The sequence below is a fragment of the Theropithecus gelada genome, chromosome 7b, assembly GCF_003255815.1.
Source record: "Theropithecus gelada isolate Dixy chromosome 7b, Tgel_1.0, whole genome shotgun sequence".
NCBI lineage: Eukaryota > Metazoa > Chordata > Mammalia > Primates > Cercopithecidae > Theropithecus > Theropithecus gelada.
The window spans coordinates 91,016,676-91,029,839 of NC_037675.1; the positions used below are offsets into that span (position 1 = coordinate 91,016,676).

The 13,164-nt window shown below is 44.2% G+C and overlaps 1 protein-coding gene across 3 annotated transcripts in view; it reads right to left on the minus strand.

Annotated features, from left to right (window-relative positions):
* FOXN3 (forkhead box N3) overlaps positions 1 to 12,964 on the minus strand; it is a 468,588-nt gene extending 455,624 nt beyond the window's left edge. For 2 of the 3 annotated variants that reach the window (XM_025390905.1, XM_025390907.1), the window contains exon 1: positions 12,825 to 12,950. The gene's annotated coding sequence lies outside the window, so the exon portion shown is untranslated. Of the gene's footprint in view, positions 1 to 12,824 lie in introns of all 3 variants that reach the window. The other variant, XM_025390904.1, reaches the window with a different exon arrangement.
* Between the last annotated feature and the right edge of the window lie 200 nt (positions 12,965 to 13,164).

Sequence of the window (13,164 nt, forward strand, 5' to 3'; positions counted from 1 at the left end):
AGGGGAAGCTTGAACCTGGGAGGCGGAGGTTGCAGTGCGCCGAGATTGTACCACTGCACTCCAGCCTGGGCGACAAGAGTGAGACTCAGTCTCAAAAAAATAAAATAAAATAAAAAAATAAAACTGTATAGCTACCTCACACTATACACAAAAAACAATTCTGGGTTGACTGAAGACTGAAATATAGCAGCCAAACAGGTACTTCGTAAGTGGAGAAACATGTACGACCAATAAACATAAGATGTTTAAGCTTATTAATAACCAAGAAATAGGCCGGGCGCGGTGGCTCAAGCCTGTAATCCCAGCACTTTGGGAGGCCGAGACGGGCGGATCACGAGGTCAGGAGATCGAGACCATCCTGGCTAACAGGGTGAAACCCCGTCTCTATTAAGAAATACAAAAAACTAGCCAGGCGAGGTGGCGGGCACCTGTAGTCCCAGCTACTCGGGAGGCTGAGGCAGGAGAATGGCGTGAACCCGGGAGGCGGAGCTTGCAGTGAGCTGAGATCCGGCCACTGCACTCCAGCCTGGGCGAAAGAGCGAGACACCCCCCCAAAAAAAAAAAAAAAAAAAAAAAAAAAAAAAACCAAGAAAATTAAAATTAAAATGACAATGAGATTATTTCACACCTAATAAATTGGCAAAAATGTTAAAGTCTGACAATATTTTTGGGGTTTTTTTGTTCTTTTTTTTTTTTTGAGACGGAGTCTCGCTCTGTCCCCCAGGCTGGAGTGCAGTGGCGTGATTTCAGCTCACTGCAAGCTCCGCCTCCCAGGTTCACACTATTCTCCTGCCTCAGCCTCCTGAGTAGCTGGGACTACAGGTGCCCGCCACCACGCCCGGGTAATTTTTTGTATTTTTAGTAGAGACAGGGTTCCACCGTGTTAGCCAGGATGGTCTCGATCTCCTGACCGCATGATCCGCCTGCCTCGGCCTCCCAAAGTGCTGGGATTATAGGCGTGAGCCACCGTGCCCAGCCAAGTCTGACAATATTAAATATCAGTGAGAACACGAAAAAACAGAGACACTTAATGTTGGTGAGGGTGTTAACTCGTACAGCCACCTTTGCAAACAGAAGGCATTAAGATGCTGGAGAACAGTGAGCTTGCCTCAAGATCTGTTGTGGCCAGCAGAGGGGACCCCATTCAAATACCACCAAGTCAGTGGCTGGATAGAGGGAGTGGCTAAGACTCAAGTTTAGGTGAGGCCCGGTGGCTCATGCCTGCAGTTCTAGCACTTTGGGAGGCCCAGGCGGGCGGATCACTTGAGGTCAGGAGTTCAAGACCAGCCTGGCCAACATGGTGAAACCCTGTTGGGTTTCACTAAAATACAAAAAATGAGCTGGGTGTGGTGGTGCATGTCTGTAATCCCAGCTACTCAGGAGGCTGAAGCAGGAGAATCGCTTGGACCCGGGAGATGGCGGCTGCAATCAGCCAAGATCGCCCCACTGCACTCCAGCCTGGATGACAGAGCGAGATCCTGTCTTGAAAAAAAAAAAAAGACTCAAGTTTGCTGCCCATGGGCACAGAGGTGGGACCTAGTCAGCAGGGAGTGCCACATAAATTCTGATAAAGCCAAGAGGATGACCAGGCTAACATATTTAGCAAACCGTGGATCACTTATTGGAACCAAACCAATCTTTCTTTCCCTAAAATAGAATGGAGTAGGTCCAGCTGGATTAAGTGTAGCAAGAATGACTAAATCTTGTAAAATTTATGCTTCAACTATACATGCTATCTTTTTTTTTTTTTTTTTAGACAGAGTATCACTGTCACCACACTGGAGTGCAGTGGTGCAATCTCGGCTCACTGCAACATCCGCCTTCCAAGTTCAAGCGATTCTCCTGCCTGGGCCACCCGAGTAGCTGGGACTACAGGCACACACCACCACATCCAGCTAATTTTTGTATCTTTAGTAGAGATGGGCTTTCACCATGTTGGCCAGGATGGGCTCAATCTCCTTTTTTTTTTTTTTTTTTTTTTTTGAGAGGGAGTCTGCTCTGTTGCCCAGGCTGGAGTGCAGTGGCGCGATCTCGGCTCACTGCAAGCTCCGCCTCCCAGGTTCACGCCATTCTCCTGCCTCAGCCTCCCGAGTAGCTGGGACTACAGGCGTCCGCCACCATGCCCAACAAATTTTTTGTATTTTTTGTATTTTTTTAGTAGAGACAGAGTTTCACCATGTTAGCCAGGATGGTCTCGATCTCCTGACCTCGTGATCCCCCCACCTCGGCCTCCCAAAGTGCTGGGATTACAGGCATGGGCCACCTGGGCCATGGCGCCCAGCCTATATATGCTATATTATAAAAACTGTAGTTTCATCTATCCACAGTATACATACATATATGTGGTGTACACAATGTATCTATATCTTACTGTAGGTCTTTGAAAAGCACTAGACTAGACTATGTGTTATAAAACCACAGACTTCAACTTCTAATATAGCTAAACAAGCAGCTCCCAGAAGGCAAGAAACCTTGCCTCCAAGACCAGAGGCCACCGAGCCTAGGGACCCTGAGTTTGTTCCTCCTTCATAAGAAATAAACGCAAGGGCAAGGTTGACATTCCTTCCCACACACACTGTCATAGGCCAATAACTGGGGGTGGGGTAGGCGAGACAACCTGGGGGAATAAGCATTGTTTTCCTAGGAAGACTAGAATTATCTTAAGGAACTGTTTGGATTAGCAGATCCAACTTAAGTTTTTTAATGGGTGTGATCAAAAGTTATTCTTTCTCTTGACGATCAATGGCTGTGTGTTGGGGAGGAAGGCTCACTGTAGACAAAATGAACAAACTGCATTTTCTCTGCACATTGGAGTTTTCCAATGAATGAAAGTGGTGACCGCACAACATGGAGGAAGAAGGTTGTGGCCGGGGAACAAGATGCACAAAGGCTGGGGAGCTAAAAGGACCACAGCAAGTTCAGGGGTGAAGAGACACCGACTAGATCCTGGGGCATTCTCTGAGCAGTAATAAGTGGGGCAAGATTCTAAAAGAACTTGAAAGTTAGGCAGAAAAAGAGAGACTTGGTAGACTGGGCAACGAGAAGTCATCAAGGTTCTTTTTTGAGACAGGGTCTCGCTCTGTCACCCAAGCTGGAGTGCAGTGGCACAATCTTGGCTCACTGCAGCCTCAACCTCCCAAGCTCAAGTAATCCTCCCACATCAAGCCTCCCGAGTAGCTGGAACCACAGGTGCTAATTTTTGTATTTTGTATTTTGTAGAGATGGGGTTTCGCTAATTTTTGTATTTTGTAGAGATGGGGTTTCGCCATGTTGCCCAGACTGGCATCAAGGTTCTTAGTAGACAAGGAACACAACAACATTGACAACATAACAATAAAAATAGCTACAATAATTTGAGTTGCAACCACGTGCCAGGCTCCGTGCCAAGTGCTGTTCAGGGACTCATGATTTAGTCCTCCCAATAATCCTTTCAGGATTTCCACATTACTGAGTTTTATTTCCATAGTACTTATGGAAATACTACCTAAGGCTTGAGTCTTAGATTAAGTAACTCGCCTAAAGTCACACAGCTGTTAAGTGGCAAGAGGGGGTCTGAGAACAGGAAGTCTAGCTTCAAAGCCCGTATTTCAAGAGAGTTTTAGGGACAGAAGTCTTCCAGAACACAATCAAGGTCACTCGTAGTATTTTTGGAGGGAAGCACCAGTAAAAGTTGTGGAGATGAACAGGGGGTGGATTTTAAAGAAAGCAACAAGAAGCCCTGGGGTGTAAAACGAGGGGGGGTCCAAGTTTTTGAGCCTGGGAAATAAGGATCACGGTTGTAACCAGGGGAGAAAAAAATGGCGGCCCTTACGGATAATGTCTGCCTGAATGCTTACCTCTGAACTTGTGCCACTCCTCGTGTTCCCATTTTTCAGACTGAAAAACCACTCTGCCAGGATCTTCATGTTGAAGCTTAAAGGTACTATCAAAAATGATTATTCTAAAACATCTATAGTTGCAAAACTGTAGAAGGAGCTGAAGAGGAAAGAGTGGGTAGCAGAACCTGCTGATGGCCTGGCCACGTGGCTTTCAGGCTTTACCATCTCAGGGCATGCCAGCCAACTGCCAGCTGCTATGAATGGCATCAGGAAGTTCCTGAGAACCTTCTCTGGCTGAAGACTACTCTGACAGCTTTCATAGATCTCAAGTACTGGGATCAACATGCCCTGAGAGCAGTCTTCAACCCATGACTGAAAGCAGAGTGGCTGGCATCGGCGCCCCACGTGGCCCTAGTGCGGCTGAGTTCCACCACCCGCAGTGGATCTGATGGGATAACTCATGACTGGCTGCCTTCCCTTCCTCATTTCCCTCTCCTGCACCTACTGGTGTCTTCCTGGGATGGTCTCCCAAGTAAACCATCCACCCTTCAATCCTCCTTGCAGGGTCTGTTTCTAAATTAAAAGCAAAGGCGTAATATCTCCAGGAAGGATCTCAGGAAGGTGGCACTTCAGTCTGTCTCTATCTGCTTAGAATATGAACTTCAAAAGAGCCACATGTGGAGATATTTCCAGTTAAGAAGCCTATGAGAGTTACAGAACAGGGGATAGTCCGACTGGGAATGATTTCTTCACCCTCGTATCCCTATCATAGGGGCACAGCTCCTGGTATGCAGTAGGTGCCTGATAATTGCTCACTGAATGAACGTGAGGACGATTTGTTTCCCCCAATTTGTGCATATGTCTTTGGCATTTTCCTTGATGAATTCTTTAAAATAATTTCATACATGTGAAATATGTGACATCAGACCTGTGAAATATTAATTAGTTCCATCCAGTTCTGATCATTCACCTGATCTCTTTAAGAGAATGAGAAAAGCAGCAGACACATGTTTCACTGAGAATGTCTACATCTGTTCCATTGCTAGTTCCAGCTGCTCACATGTATACGAGGCACAGTGGCATACCCAGTGATGATTTAATTTGTAAGTTTCCCCTATACTCTATGAAAACATCAAGCTGAACCCCACCCTAACTTGGTCTCTGTAGACTTTGTATGATTTAGGGGTAGAGGGGAGCCCCTAAAAGAAGACTGAAAATCTTGCTGATCTGCTGACTTAAGTCAGTTTTTTCTTATTCTGAAAGAAATCAAGGTGATGTCAGTGTATCTGCACACCTGAGTTTGTCGAGCCATTCAGACCAAGTGTAAAAGTGAGTGTTGTCTAGGAAGTCTGTTGTGTGTATTAGACATGCTGCCAGTTATACCCAGTTAGACTGGGTATAATCTTTGGGTAATTCTGGAATTAGGACTTTTCATTTACCAAGTAGGTAAATGTGCTCAGGGGTGGATGAAGAGAAAATCAAAAGGTGAAGACAAATACAAATAATCACTGACAAGGGATCTAAAAAGCCCCTTCCATCACTAATGGTCAGACGTGAGAACACAGAATGTCGAGAAGCAAAATCCTATTTCCGGTGGGAATTACAGCAAATATTCCCCAACCCATCCGGCATACTCTTTCCCCCCTGAAGGGAACTCCATTTTCAGTGTGGAAGGGGAAGTCTTCAACCCTGGGATAGAAACAGTCAGAGGAACAGTTGTGAGGTGGTCAGTCTCGGGGGAAAGCCTGGGATTTGGAGTCAGGGGACTAGACAGTGAGAACTATTAATAGGCGGGTACCAAAGAATGCGTGACTCTGGGAACACAGTTGCCTTGGTTTCTTCATCTGTAGAATGGGACATTAATGCATCTTATCATTAGGTATTAGTAGCAGTATTATTAAGTTAATATGAGAACCAAATAAAATAATGCAGACAGCAGCATCTGATAAATGAAGGCCCCTCGCTAGTATGATGTGATTTTTCTGTATCACCCAGTACTGCCACACTTCCCCAGAAGTGTCAAGAGGCCATTCCAAATACTGAATCTAGCCACAAGAAACATGATGGCCTTAATTTAGAGACATTTATTAAATAGTCATTATAGAGTCACTGTTTTATTTTAAAGGCTGCAAAAGGATTCAGTTTGCTGAGTTAGGAAATTTCAGAGAGCAACACGATCTCTTAAACTGGCTGGGTGTGGTGGTTTGCACCTGTAATCCCAGCACTTTGGGAGGCCGAGGTAGGAGGATCACTTGAGTTCGGGAGTTTCAGACCAGTCTGGGGAGCATAGGGAGACCCCATCTCTACAAAAATAAATAATTAGCCAGGCATGGTGGTACACAAGTGGCTGTGGTCCCAGCCACTCAGGAGGTCGAGGTGGGAAGACTGCTTGAGCCCGGGATTTCAAGGCTGCAGTGAGTCCTGACTGCACCACTGCACTTCAGCCTGGGTGACAGAGTGACAGAGTGAGACCCTGCCTCAAAAAAAAAAAAAAAAGAAAAAAAAGAAATCCGGGCACAGTGGCTCACGCCTGTGATCCCAGCACTTCGGGAGGCCGAGGTGGGCAGATCACAAGGTCAGGAGTTCGAGACCAGCCTGGCCAGCATGGTGAAACCCCATCTCTACTAAAAATACATTAGCCAGGTGTGGTGGCACACACCTGTAATCCCAGCTACTCAGGAGGCTGAGGCAGGAGGATCGCTTGAACCCAGGAGGCGGAGGCTGCAGTGAGCTGAGATCGCCCAACTGCATTCCAGCCTGGGTGACAGAGCAAGATTCTGTCTCAAAAAAAAAAAAAAGAAAAAACTCTTACATGATCTAAAATCTAAACTTGTATAACATACTAAAATTTGTCTCCAAGTGGGACTTGCTACTCTCTGAACCTTAAGAAAGTGGCACCTGCAAAGGCACTGCAATGGTACTAGGCACACATTTGGAGAAGCCATCTGTGAGCAACTTCAGCAAGGTCCTGGTAACTGGCATGTATCCTTCAGTTCAAAAAGAAAGTCCCCCAAACCATGGGAGCTTAATGCTCACTCCCAAAGAAGCACTGCTCCATTATCATGAATATGCCCTGGGACAGTTCTGTTGGTTACACACTCATTCTTCTTTGAAATGCAGGTGGGGCCGGGCGCGGTGGCTCAAGCCTGTAATCCCAGCACTTTGGGAGGCCGAGACGGGCGGATCACGAGGTCAAGAGATCGAGACCATCCTGGCTAACACGGTGAAACCCCGTCTCTACTAAAAAATAGAAAAAACTAGCCGGGCGAGGCGGCGGGCGCCTGTAGTCCCAGCTACTCGGGAGGCTGAGGCAGGAGAATGGCATGAACCCGGGAGGCGGAGCTTGCAGTGAGCTGAGATCCGGCCACTGCACTCCAGCCTGGGCGACAGAGCGAGACTCCGTCTCAAAAAAAAAAAAAAAAAAAAGAAATGCAGGTGGGAGGAGGAAGGAGATAGCTTTAAACAGCCTCAACATGAAAAGCGTCAGTTAACACAATTCAATAGTTAACCACGATCATTTCGATCATTTCATCATTACCACAGCCAAGTATTTGGTCCTTACGCTCGTTTCATCTTTGTAAAGGAAAAATTTTATATATCATTTTTTCCCAGCAAAATTGTTGGAAGATCTGTGGCTTTCTGGAAAACTTATCATTTTAATTGTCATCTCTAACCCCATGCAGGTAGTAGAAACATGGCAAGCACAATGAAAGTAACCGGAGAATGTACAGAAGGGTCTGTCCTTTCTACTTCTATAGACTTCTCAACTGAGCTGCCTCTGAGAAACAATGCAGAGAGGTTGGCTGTGGCCATGAGCAGCACAGTTCTACTATGGTTTGCCTGAATAAAGAGTCTCCTGATTTCTCACCCCCATACCAGGCATAGGTGAATCTAGTGATCGTGAAAATCAAGAGTGGAACTGAAGGGGATTCCTCTGTTTGCCACCCCTAGAAATCCTCAATACTGACAGCTTCTGGGATGGAAGGGGGAAAACTGAGCCCGATCTCAATAATGCCATTTCAGAACAATCTCATCATTGAGGAGAGAATGTGAATATATTTGATGATATGCAAATATCATCTGTGTGTTATCATTTTACTCAACACTCAAAACACTACTGAGTCTGCCAAGCAGATTTATATAGCTTGGCAAATTTTCATTTCATGAATGACACTTCATATGAAATTATTTTCACTGACTAATAGAATAACAGTGATAGAACAGATCTTGAGGTGGTGACAGAATAAAGCCATGTATTCCAGCAAAATTATAACCAACTAATCTCAAACATCCCCATATGATGTTCCTATAATTTATAAATAAAAGGAGCCCTGGTTTAAAAGTAACCCCTAAGAATATGCCTTCCCTCTTATTATAGACTGGGCTAGGGCTCTTTCATGCTTGTGGTCAGTCATCTTTTTCTATATGTACATAGGCTTCCTAGGGTACACTGTATCACATCACTAATTGCCACCTTTTCCCTACTCACTATGGGCACAAGCGGCCTCTTAAATTGTCAAGGCAAAAGTTCTCTCTTTCACTAAGAGGTTCCAGGGCTCTGCAAGCAATTCCCCAAGGTCTTCTTTAGAGAACATTTTAGAAGCAGTGGTTTGCAAACTGTGTACACAGTGGTACTGGGTTCTAGAGTGTGCCCTGGGCACAACCCAGGTGACAATAGCAGGCTCTGGGCTCCTAGTTCCCTCAGAGCAGCTCTGTTTTTATTTGACTCATACATGAGGGTCTTGCATAAGATTCTATTTGGTGCTAAGTATAAAACAAAAATGATGTCTACGAAAATGTGTGCAAACCATTGCAAGAAATGGTTCTGTCTCCCTCAGGCACTCTTAACCTCCCTCACCAGGCTGCTCTCTGCAAATGGAGGTGGATGCATTTACTTTCCTTTAAAGAAGCTTACCCTTTTCTCCTCTTCCAGAATTTGAAACATCTAGGAATTGAAGCAATTAAATATACTCATTTTCAACATTCAGAACCTAATCCAGACTTCTGCACAGCAAATCCTTTCAAAGTTAAAATTCGTTTTTCTCAAGTGTACTATAAACTGGATTTAGCCAACCCATCTCCAATTTCGATTTTTTTCTTTTTTTTTTTTTTTTGGCTATCAGCGAGAATGGCGTATACCTGACATGTATTCTTTATGGACCTTTTGTTATAAGCAATGAGAAGGATGAAGCTGCCTCTTTCTCTTTACCTCTCTACACTAATCCAAAATCGACACTGGCATTTGGTTGGTATTCTGGAATAATTATTAGAAATTTGGCATAGCCATCCAAAAACAGCAGCTTCAGTGAGTATGTGAGTAACCAGCTGACAACTGAAAATGAATTGGAATGTTATTGAACATCTTGTTCATTTGTATTAGGAAAATAAGTTGCACATGGTCGTACCATGATCAATTTTCCTAATTCCAAAATCAGAAAGAAATAAACCTAAATGCCACAGGTTTGCAGAGAATGAATTGTACCCCTCCAAAGCCCCTTTCGAAATGAAGTGTTCTGAGCCAACTATTTGAAAGACAATAGAGAATGAAGGTAGATTCTAGAAACCAACAAATCCCATTCACTTCCTTCAGTTTGTAAAAACAAGCAACTGACATGTTTCCTGCCAAGGAACACACTGGTAGATAAGAAAGCTCCCTACAGGAAATCCTTGCTAAAAGAGACCAGTTGTGCCATTAAACTTAATCTTCTTTACCAAGTCCCAATCAGTTAAATATCTGGGTGATTTAGCATATATTTCATAATCCCATGTTGTCAAATATTTAACTTCTAAAGTACATATTTCTATGGCATACATGCACAATATTAAATAAACATTAAAATAGAGTTAGGATTCTTCTCCTCCCCACTCCCCATGCAATTAGTTGATGAAAATAAGGGAAATTTCCTGCTTTTTAAAAAGACCAAATTGTTAATTGAACAAGTTTTAAAACTGACCATTATTAATTAAGATAAAGCTATTCAATGCTTTAAATTGCCATGACTTGAAGGAAGACATTTCTAAATGAATATCAAGAACAGAAAATCTGAAGACTGCCATTAACAAGATTAGAAAAATATAAGGAATGTATTTGCTTTATATTTTACAAGGTTCAATGTTGATCCTCAAAGTCAAAATTTAGGACAGGGCCTCTTTGGTTATTTTTTGCTTAGCAAAATGAACCGGGGGCGGGGTGGAGGCTAAGGGGAGGGGAGGTCTCCAAACTTTTTTCTATATAGTGCTCATGGAAATCATTACCAAGATACTGGAAATATTTGCAATTTTGATACTGGGAACGTCTCAATTATCCTAAAAACAAAAGCACTCTTCCCCATCCACAAAACAGTAAACTTTTCTATCATAAGTCAACTGGATAATAATAATGACAATTATGAAGCAGTTCTTATTTTCATTTAGATTTTCCTTTCCCTGGTTAGCTTCTGAGAACACCCTCTCTTATATTTCCCAAAGTACCAGGCAATCTTCATCCCTCCCCTTCACCCCCCTACCCCTACCCCCACCACCCCACACACAAACACAGCCTTAGAGCAGGGTTCTAAAAGGCCACCAGTCTGTAAGTTCCATTGCTTGAGTTCAACTTTGAACCCTCTTGTAAACACAAACACCTCATTATAACTTCCCCAGATGACTCCTCATCCACAAGTAACATTCTAACCTTTCTGACTCTCAAAAGAGTTTTGTTCTAACAGTAGACACACAAGTCAGTTTGATTCCACAATTAAGTGTTCAGATACATTGTTCTCAGCCTTCCCTTGCACAGCTCAGAGGTGGCAAAATGCAAAGTAAGCCTGGGGGCTCATCCTTGCTTTAAGGCTGTTTCCTCAAATATTTCCAATAAAAATACAGTTATGAAATCTAGGAGACCACATTTTTGGTTGTTGTTGTAAAATGACCTTGATTTGACAGGCACGATCTCAGGTTTCAACAGATGCTGTGGGAAAGCTTACAGAAGCCAACATGTTCTCCAGGCATCTGTGATGACATGCAGGTTTTGTTTTTGTTTTTGTTTCTTTTTAAGTGGTGGTCATGGTAGAGTATGTATGTGTAGTGGGGGTGGGGTGGGGTTACTCCTCTCGGTTTCCATGACAACCATGTCTCCACTCATCAGTTATTAGATACAATCCACTTCCTGTGTCTAAATTTTTAAGCCAATCAGAAAAGTGTTTATACATTTAACAACTTCTGGGACAGTGCTTCTTTAATGAAATCGCTTTAAAGGCTCAAATGAAGATGTTTACGGTTTGTGTTACAGATACAACATTGCACAATGTTTACTAATTCATATTTTTATATGGTGCAGAATGCCCTTCTTCTTGGATGTGAAATGCATTATCCTCAAAGCAGATGCCACAATCTCTTAGAATAGTGTGCAGGCTGATTTTGATTGTTTTCTTTTCATTGTCTTTTCCTTTCACTGTCACAGTTTTAGACTTAGTGCATGAAACGTGCTAATGCACAAGGCACTTAAATTATCAAAGTAATGATACAGTTAAGCATCCATCTACTGATGGTCCTTTTTAAAGACTCAGATCCAAAACCAGTTAGGAATCATTATTCTAAGTTGAACAACTTGGCATTCTACAACTTATGAGCAGAAATCATTGAGAATGTATTGTAAAGTGCTGTATCTATACGTGTAAGCTAGTAGCTTACGTCTGCAAAGAAATTTGTCACCAAAATGGCCTACTTTATCTGGATAGAAACAACAAAAAAATTAAACATAAAGGTATCTCGAGCAAACTGCACCCGAATGAAAAACCGACCCTGCAGAAATCTGTGCACAAGAGGGCTACGTGAAACTACAGCACGATTTTAAAAGAAGGTTTTGGGTGACTGTTTTCATAAGTCTCAATCTAACTGACCAATCAGTGTGAGAGTTAAAGTGGGCTCCAGTCATTCTTGCAGCCTTCAGAGCTCTGCACCCTCCGAGCTGCTCTCCTCTCCAAGGCAGAGCCGGCGATCAATGAAAAACAGGGAACAAAAGGAATATAACAGGATGTCTTCCTTAGCTAAGGAAAACGATTCCCTTTTTCCTCAATGAGCCAGTCGCACCCTGCCTACAACAGCTCCACACGGGAGCTTCCAGCAGACCAGTCCTTTCGGGTGAGGCACATTTTACATTTGCAATCATGTGTCCCAACTGCTAGCAAATGTGTCACCTTAAGCACAGCCTGTGACGGAGGGCTCCCCGAGCCCAACCAATTGAAACTAATAAATTAAATAAATTTGTAATCCCACAATTAAAAGCTCCCGAGAAAGATTGCATTTCCCTTCCCCAAATGTCATCCCGGGAGTATAAACAAAGCATGAAAAATAGTCTCTTCAGCCTTCCCAGCCGGCAATCATGGTTTTCCCCTCAAAACAATGTTTCTCCAAAAAGAGAAATCTTATTACCCTCAGTGGAAACTCATCTATAGATGTCATATCAGGATAACCCGTTACAGTATTGAAAAGAGGCTGAAACTGCCCATAGATTTGACACTGTTTATAATTGATAGCAAAACAGTTGCGACAGCAATGCTGTAAACTCTGCCCAGCCAAACAAACTCCACATTTAACACGTTCCTTCCTTGAAAATAAAAGTAACGCCCGGGGAGCCCACAGAAGTGGGCTTCCCTAAAAGTAATTAACAGAATTGCATCAATTATTTGATTATTTTTATAAATATCTATTTGTCTGCAATTTTTTTTTTAATTTAAAAAGCGACTATCCACACATTCCTAAGAAACTTTTTTTTTTTTTTTTAATGAACTTACTTTTGAGACAAAACTAATGAAAATAAGCAACTTGCCATGGCTGGATCTTTCCCATTTGGGCTGCAAGCTATAAATCAATCTGAAACCAGGTGGAAATAGGGGGGCGGACACCTACAAAAAAAAAAAATCAAAGGGTGCCCCAAAATGCAGCAGCCTGAACACGGAGGGCTTCTCGTGGCAATGCTAAACCCGAGCAGATTAGGAGGCAGGAAATGAGCCCCATTTTCGTTACCTTCGATCGCCTGCCCCCCCGCTGCTTCTCGCGGCCGCATTGGGGGGCTGCGGCGACGCTGGACTCGCGGGTGGCCCCGCCGCCGGGTCGCGCTGTCTCCCGGCCGAGCTGCAGCAGATCGCGGCCGGAACCCCGGCTCCTGCGCCCGGCGCCCGCCCGGGGTCGGCGGCGCGGCTCCCACCCGGGCCTGGAGCCCTGCTGGGTCCTAGTGCGCGCCGCGCGCCCGCCTCGCGGCCCGGTCTGCAGCCCGCACCGAGGGCAGGCAGCTCCCAGCGCCGCGAGTCCCCGGGCAAGGCCGCCACCCCCTCGGCCCCTTGCGAAAGCGGCCGCGGGGTGTGCG